Below are 8,836 nucleotides of genomic sequence, written 5' to 3'. Positions count from 1 at the left end.
ATGCAGAGGTGGCTGGTATTTGATAGAACTGAAGCTACCTTAGTTTAAAAGGATGTCTGTCCTCGGAGTCCCTGAGTCCTTCCAAGGACCTGATGTTAGACAGGATGCTTCTTTACCTAACAGGGAAACTGATGCAGGCGACGTAGACTCAGGAGTAGAAGGTGCTAGGATTCTGGCTGGTTCCTTCTGGGTGGACACAGCATCTAACTCAGCCCAGGGCTTTTCCACCAGAGCCTTGGAGGACACCTCAGAGCTGGGCCTGGCTCGTGGGAGACTTCCCTTGTGGCTCAGTGGTAGAGAACCCGCCCACCAATGCAGGAGACCAGTGTGTTTGATCCCTGGGTTGGGAAGATCCCCTGGAGGGGGAAATGGCAACCCACTCCAGTATTCTTGCCTGGAAAATCCCATGGACAGAGGAGCCTGGTGGGCTACAGTCCATGAGGTCACAAGGAGTTGGACATGACTTAGAGACTAAACAACAACAACTGGCTTCTGGGAGGGCTGGGTTTGGCTCAGGTGTCTCCCCTAAATTGATGTTTTGGGGCCCAGCCTGCTTAGGGGGAGGTTTGTTTCTGATTGCTGAAGGCACTGCCATGTCAAGGAAAGGCAAGCTCCCACCCCGGTGTTCAGGATTGCTCACCAGCCTCCCGTGGCCCCCAGCTGAGGTGCCTACAAGAGCCTTCCCGTCCCCACTGCTCCTTGGCTTCCCACTGGAGCCCCCGTGGGGCTCAGGCCATTGGCCTGCCCACAGCCAGCTGCCATGGAACAGGAGTTTGTGTGCTGGGCTGAGTCTCTAGGACAGGTTTTAGAGCCCAGAAGAATGGCGGAAGTGGGGAGGGAGTCAATCTTTACATCAGATGGGTCCTAGGGACTACTTGACCAAGTCTCCTGATTATCCTGAAGGGGAAACTGAGGACCAGATTGGGGAAGTGACTTGCTTAAGGCCACTTGATGAGTCCAGGACAATCCAGGATCTCCCAGCAGGCCCCAAGCCGCCTGTTCTTCCCATAGCCCACAACTCGTCTGGGCCTAGCACTCGGCACAGCTCAGCACAGCAGTCCACACCAGCCCAGGCACCTGCCTGCCCCTCCCCAGAGGGCTTGAGTTGCACAAGAAGAGGCCCCAGGCTTCTCGTCAGGGTGCAGTTTTTAAAGCTGAGGTTCAAAGAGGGTAAGTAATTCTCTCAAAGTCACACAGTAGGCTATTGACAGAGCTTGGCTTTAGTTGCCTTTCTGAGTCCTCTTCTACACCGCAGTAGAGTGACTTTCTTCAGGCTGGTTTGCGTCCAGTCCCTCTTAGACTGCTTGTCTTCCTTCCATCTTGCAGGGGTGGGGGTGGTATCTAGAAACCTTTAGGCGAGAGGAGGCTGAAGCAGGGCCTGGTGGAATGTGGTCTGGGCAGCCGGATGGAGGGGCATGGGCCCCTACTAACTCTCCTGCCCTCTTCCTCCTTTAGTATTTCGGGACCTCAGAAGGTCCATGCTGGCTGGGCTCTGCAGGCATGCTTCTCAGATGCCCTAGTGTTATTGCCCTGCACAGACTCATCCTGACACCTGCCATGATGCCTGCTACCACGTTGATGTGCAAGGCTCCAACCACCTTGGAGCCCAGGCTCCAGTCACCCAGTAATTGAGGGTCCCAGAGGGTGATGGGGAAGGAAGCTCATCTTAGACTAGATCCTGGCATCTTGATATGGCACATAAACTTGTCCCCAAATAGATCAGTCTAGAACCCCACTCCTCTGGGGGGCCGAGGACATCTCTGTCTAGGAGAAAGAAAGACTGGGATGGAGGTGGTGGGACTGGATGAGTTGAGTGCTCCCACTAGGCTAGTGGTGGGAAGCCTCACAAAGCAGCTTCTTTTATCTGGCCATCATGACCTTGAGGGTCCATGAGGTGCTAGGGAAGGGGGGCAGGTGGACACTGGATGCTCCGCTTGGCAACTCAGGATTCCATGGGAGGGGCTTTTCCTTTTGCCTCATTGGCAAATCACCTTTGTCCTGACTGTAGCTGTCTCTGCTTCTCAGCTGTGACAAATTCCCTGTGAACAGGTGGCATGAGGACTAGGAACTGTTTGCCTCAACAGATTGAGAGCCCTCTGTGGGCAAACGGACAAATGAAGAGGGTGGGTTCCTCTCGGAGGGGAAGTGTATGTCACAGCTGATGGCCAAAAAGTGGTTAGGGCTGTGGCCACAGGGGAGAGGGATTAGCCTTGTCCTGTTCTGCCCCAGGATGAAACATTAGAGCTGGTGGACAGGCGGGTATAGATCCAGCGTAAGTCAGAGCTGTGCAGAGGGTTATGTTTCTTTGAGGTAATGAGATCGCGATCCCGGAAGGTCTTCAAGCCTAGCTTGGGGGTGTTGTCCAGAAGATGCGTATATTAGGGCATACTTTTAGACGCTGTCTAAACTTACTGGCAATGTCCCTCTGCCACCGTCATCTTAGGATTCAAATGACAGATGCGGGATTAACTCTTGCTTGGCTGAAGATGAACAGGACACACGCAAGGGCAAACTCCTGCCTGGCTGCCGTGTTCCTGTCATGCCCTACCCCAGGCTGCCTCTGCGTCCGGCTACCTGCCTGCCCTGGTCATCTTTACTTGACTTAGCAATGGTGGGAGAGGGCAGGTGGCAAAACCCTATTCACAGTGGGAAATAGGCTGGGAGAGGGTAGAATTTTGGAGTTAAGAACCCTCAGGAGCTTCCTTCCACAGATCACGCCAAGCCTAACTTGAATGCTGGGTCCTCCAGCAGGGGCAGAGTATCCCTTGTCCTTCAAGTAAAACTGCAGAAAATGGTGACAATCCTTTCCACCTCCTCCCTTCGCCCTCCCAACTTTGCTATAGTCTTCAGCCTCCCCATCCTTGTCTCATAGCATGCTCAAACGCATACCGTGTGGGCTCTCACAGGAGCTGATGCTGTTGGGAAGGGCTGTGGGCATGGGCGGGTTCATGCATGCATGCTCAGTCACTTCACTGAGTCCAGCTCTTTGCGACTCTATGGACTGTAGCCCACCAGGCTCCTCTATCCAGGGGATTCTCCAGGCAGGAATACTGGAGTGGATTGCCATGCCCTCTTCCAAGGGATCTTCCCAACCCAGGGATCGAACCCGCGTGTCTCCTGCATTACAGGCAGATTCTTTACCACTGAGACATATCCAGCCTCAGAGAGCTTGGAGGGTGGGGCCGGGTTGGTTGGGGGGATGAGTGACAGTTGGCTAGGCTAATAAGGATGATCACTTTTACTGAGTAGCTACTCTGTGCCTTGCCCTGAGCTCAGTATTCTGTGTGCATCAGCTGGCTAAGACAACTCCCCCAATATGCATTCTTTTCTCACTTTTACAGATAAAGAGACCAAGGTTCTGTTAAACTAAGTATGTGTACACTCAAGGTGACACAGCTAGAAAATACTAGCAAAGAATTCACACCCAGGGTGGAGTGAAGCCAAAGCCATCACATCAGACTGTGAGAAAGGGCAGTGGTCCAGCCTCTTGCAGCCCAGAGGCCTGGGAGTGGGTGGGGGAAGGGTGACTCGGAGCCAATTTCAAAATGACCGTGGACAACAAGAGGTGGGTAAAAGTGTTTGGAAGCAGAGGCAAAGCCTTCCCACTGGGATGTCTGGGGCATCCCAAACACCCTCCCTGGCCTGGCCCTTGACCCCACAGCTCTGTGCAAACAGCTCTGGCCTCTGCCGGCCACCCTCTCCTCTCCTGGTTTCTGAAAACCTATAAAAACTCTTCTTCACCTGCTGACCAGTTGCCTCTATCATTACCCCTCCTCCTCGGCCTGTGTCTCACTCCAACTTCCCCAGGCGGCCCTTCACTCCGGGCAGACTCTCTCCATGCTGCTTCCCTTCCTCTCGGCTAAATCCTGACCTTCCGCCCCTGTCATAGCTCCGCTCCTACTCCACGCCCTCCCTTTCCCCTCACTTTACAAGATCCACTGCTCCTGCACTAAAATGTTCATAGCGGACGGGACCAGAACATCCAGGGAGCCTTGCCTGGCGCTCTGTTCCATTTTATGCTTCCGGTTTGGTCAGTCTGTCCCAGCGCCCAGCTCAGTGGCAGGACCAGGTCTAGGGTTCTGGGAGGACATCTGGCCATTCAGCTGACAAAGCAGTCCCCCTGCGATCAATGACCACCTTCCCGATGCCTCCGACCCCCAGCCCTCCTGAGCCCCCATCCTCCCTTGATGGGAAGGCAGTGAGGAGGCATGGTAACCCATGAAACAGAGAGGTAAACACATCTCTGGGCTGCTGAGCAGGGTGGCAGAGATCCTGCTGTGGGGCTTCACACCCCACCCCAAAGTGGCCCAGAATAAAGGGATGCCCAGGACTCACCCCGTCTCTGAGTTGCAGTGAGGGAAGCAGAGCCTGGTCCTGGAAGAGGGCACACACCCCTCTCCAGCTTAGGATGGTCCGGTGAGCATCTCTCTGGTCAGGATATTTCAGCTTCCTCCTCTCTCTGCCCTCCTCCTCCCAATGAGCTCATCTGTCTGGGGCTCCCCACCGCCCCCCCCTTTGCCAGAGAGGATGTTTGGAAAGAACCTGGCAGAAAACAGAAAAAGAGGAGGGGAGGGATGGAGGAGGTGGCTGCCTACCTGCCTGCACCCAGAGCCCTTAGGAAGTGGAGATGCGTGAGGAGGGTTCAGGAAGGGTTTATCTCCACCCCAACTCAGATGCCCAGTGGGCTGGGGAGCAGCAGGCAAGGTGGCCAGTACTGGTTCCTTAGGTACACGGTGTCGGGCTAACCCCCTCAGCACCTGACAAACTGCAGCGGATGCTGGGACTGTGGCTGGGGCAAGCCAGCAGTGAGCTGGGGGTGGGGGCAGAATAGTGAGTAAGGATGGGCAGCGAATAGACCGAGGTACACTAGAAAGAGGTTCCCAAACGTCTGTCCAGGTCACATCCACACAACCCCAACCCCAGAGGCAGAAGGATTTGGGGGCGTTCAGCTTGGAGTTCATGCAGAGCTCCCTGGCTTCTGCAGTCCCGCGGTCCCGAGGTTGGGGCTCTGTTTATAACAGGGGGTTATAAGCTCTGGGGTGTTAGATGCAAGCGGTCCATGGTTGGTGGGAGAGGCTGTGAGGTGGGGGCTTGAGGGGGGCTCCCTGCATAGCCCCTCGTCTGTCTCTAAAAGCCGAGTCAGCAGGGTTGCCCTCCAGCCCGGTTACCTGCAATGCCGGGACAGGAGCCGCGAGGGCTTGTGGGGGAGCGGGGGAGGCGGGCGGCAGGCAAGGGCGAGAGGGGAGCCGGGGGGGGGGGGGGGGGGGGGGGGGGGGGAGGGGGGGCGCTCCCTGCCAGGCTCCCTTTACTTAGAAGGAACTCCTCTTAAAATAGCTCTGGAGACCTCACCAGATCTCTCCCTTCCTCCCCTGCCGGGGTCTTGGCTCGCTTTCTGAGAACAGACAGGGGATGGAATCTTCCATCACCTCCCCCAACACCCCCACCCCACCCCCTGCTGTGGAAGGTGGGACAGCGCCCAGGGGTGCGTGCCTTCCCGGGTAAGAGCATCTCCCGGAAGGCTTCGAGCCAGAGTTCTGCCCCCATTCCTGCCCGGGCCAAATCCCCACCGCACTCTGACACTCTGACCCTCATCTCGTGCTTGTGCCCCTTTCTAGCTCCCATCTTGCTCCTGGGAGGGCTGGGGGTGGAGGCCGAGGGCAGGAACCAACAGGCCGCCTGTCTCAGAGAGAACTGTTGGACTAACTGCCTCAAAGAACCGCTTGAACCTTTCCCCGTCCCACACCCCGCCCCTAGAAAAAAAAATCCTTTCCCCTTAAATCTAGGCCCTATCTCCTCCCATGCGATAACAGCTCCCTGACAGCTCCTTGGCCCAGGGCCCAATCCCTCTATGCCTCTCTGAAAGCTTGCTCTTCAGGGTATTTCTGAGCCGGCTGCCCAAGACCTGAGTGTGCAGGAGCCCACCCTCAGGAATCCACCCTGCTGGGTGCAGCTGAGGGCTGTGTCCCAACTGCCATCCCGCCCTCTAGGGACTTCCAACAGGAGGAGAAGGAGGAGGAGGAGGAGGAGGAGGAAAGAGCCAAGGTACCTGCCCATCCCCCTCCCAGACCCCAGACTGGGGCTCTTGAGTTGGATGAAGGAGGTTTATGTCAGGGAGGGCTCTGCAAAGAAGTAGTTTCCCAAAGGTGGGAAAGAGGAATTCTGACCTTTGCTTGCCCTCTCCCCTGGCATCCCTGGATGGATCAATCGATGGACTAGGGTTTTGAGAATTTTAGAGGAAAGCGCTCTCTAAATGTAAAATTCCTCTAGCCGCTAATGCATCTCTCAAACACTTTTTCTGCCCAGTTGTGGAGCCCTCCTGATGTTCTTTAGAGGAGAGCTGGGGGTGTGGAGGGAGGGAATCAAATAATGGGGTAGATTCTAATTCTGACTTGACGAATCACTTTCTCTGTGACCTTGGCCCACACATCTTACCTCTCTGTGCCTGTTTTTTCATTTGGGAGGCGTATGGATTTTGTAAGGACCCTTCTGGCTCTAAGAATTGGTGAGCAGAGATGCAGCTGAGAAGGTGGAGGGCATGGAGGAAACTGGCACATTTTCGGGTCACCAGGATCTAGAGCTACCCAGGGAGCTCTGTCCCCTCCCATCCCCCTTCTCTGGGCAGGGGTCACGTTCCTTCCCTTTGGCTCACCTCCTGACTCACCTCAGGCTCCGGCTCCTGAGAAACATGACCCCCGTTGTAAAAATAAATTGAGCAGCAAGGAGGCCTGGCCCTGTGGATCTAGTGTCTGGGACCTCCTGGCAAAGGAGGGGGTGAACGTGCAAACTTGGAGACAGAAAGAGGCTTAGACTTTTTAGGGCCCCAGACCTCTTTGAGAATAATAAGAGCTAAAATGTACTGGGAGCTGACCCTGTGCCTAGAACTCTGTTAGCACTTTTACATGTGATAATATCTCATCCAGGGCTTCCCTGGTGGCTCAGTGGTAAAGAATCTACCTGCCAAGCAGAAGATGCAGGTTCAATCCCTGGGTCAGGAAGATCCCCTTGAGGAGGAAATGGCAACCCACTCCAGTATTCTTGCCTGGGAAACTCTGGACAGAGGAGCCTGGTGGGCTACAGTCCACGGGGTTGCAGAAGAGTCAGACAGAACTTAGAGACTAAAGGACAAACAACAACATCTCATCCAGTCTCCACAGGTCTACATCTGATGTCTGTGATGCTTGGGGGTGAGCACACAAATGGAAAGTACATATATGTCTAAATATAAGTTATGAATCAAGATAACAAAGTGTGAAAACTTGCCTATTATCTTCTGTCTTTGATGGATTTTTCTTAGTCTTAATTTTAAGGCCAGGTCTCAAAGCCATTCTCTGGCCCCCTCTTCCCTGGTCCTTGGAGGACAGGGTCTCTGATGCATGCCTGGATGTCAGGTTCTACCTGCATGCCAAGTTCCATCCACTCCCCACCCTCCGCAAACAGCTGCCCTTTGCCCTCTCCCCGGGCCTGTGGGTACACATTCTGCATGGGCAGTTCCTGAGAGGATGGGCCTAGGGAAGAGGCTTGCTCAGAATTGGGTCATTTGAACAGAGAATTCCATGGTCCCAGATGTCTGGAGCATGGTCTAGAAGGTGAGGTGTATGGATTACCCTTCCCTGCTGTCCCAGGAACCACTTTTCCAGTGAGGAGGAGGGGGTGTGATCAAAGGAGGGCCAGAGTGAGACCCTCCAAACTCAGCAGCCCAGGGCTGAGGCCCCTGTTGCCCAGGTCTAAGGGTGGCATTGCCCTTAGCAATTTCACGAGGTAAATATCATCACTTTCATCATATTTCAAATGAGGGTTCTGCAGAAGATTGCATAACTTGCTCAAGGTCATCCAACAATAAACGCTGGAGCTGGGACTTAATTCCCCAGCGTCTAACTCCAGAGCCACTGTACCACTATCAGAGCTATACTGAATCTTTCGCCCAGGAAAAAAAAAAAAGAAAAAAGAAAAAAACACATAGACATCCAGCATTTCCCATACAATCTCAAAGGGTCCATGATCTCTGAATTCCACCAAGGACCCTCAAGTCAAGAAGGTGGGTGGTGGGGGGCTGTAGCAGGGGTCAGGCCATGAAGTGGAAGCGGGTTTCCAAGTGCGGAACCAGTATCCAGACAGGCGAGGATGGAGGGCCCCGAAGGCAGACAGGACCTGCGGGGTAGGGAGGGGGCCTGAGGAGGAGAGCAGACATGAGTTCCTAAGCCACTGGGAATAGCACTGCGCCTGGGTGCATGCGTGGGAGGGCGTGCGTTCAGTTGCCTCAGGCCTCTTTGCGACCCCATGGACTGTAGCCCACCAGGCGCCTCTGTCTGTGGAATTCTCCAGGCAAGAATACTGGAGCGGGTTGCCATTTCTTACTCCAGGGGCTCTTCCCGACCCAGGGATCAAACCTGTGTCTCCTGCATCTCCTGCGGTGGCTGGTGGGTTCTTTACCAACCGAGGCACCCGAGACAGGCTCCCTTTTAACTCCAGAGGTTCTGGGAAAAAGCCCTCTGACCTGGCTGTGACCACCCTGCTCCTACCTCGGGCTAATCCACCCCCACTTCAAAACAGAGGCGAGACTAAGGGAGTCTTGGAGGATTCTGAAGGACACAGGAAACCTTTGGAAGAGGGGGGGAAAGGGAGGGTCGGGGGTGGGGTGTGTGGCCTAGGTGGAAAAAAGAAGTAGGGGTTCCCCGAAGGGAGAATCAGGGCTTGGACCCAACGGTAGGGCCTGGCCGAATTCCGTAACCAGGAGCATCAAGATTTCTGAGAAGTCCATGAAGCAATGGGAGAGGTTGGTGTGCGGTGGTGGGGGCAGTTTGCAGTTGGAAGCTGTGTCCCTGGGACCCTGCACAGC

This window comes from Ovis canadensis, chromosome 15 (assembly GCF_042477335.2).
Source record: "Ovis canadensis isolate MfBH-ARS-UI-01 breed Bighorn chromosome 15, ARS-UI_OviCan_v2, whole genome shotgun sequence".
In the NCBI taxonomy this organism is placed as follows: domain Eukaryota; kingdom Metazoa; phylum Chordata; class Mammalia; order Artiodactyla; family Bovidae; genus Ovis; species Ovis canadensis.
Note: the sequence above shows the minus strand (reverse complement) of the source record.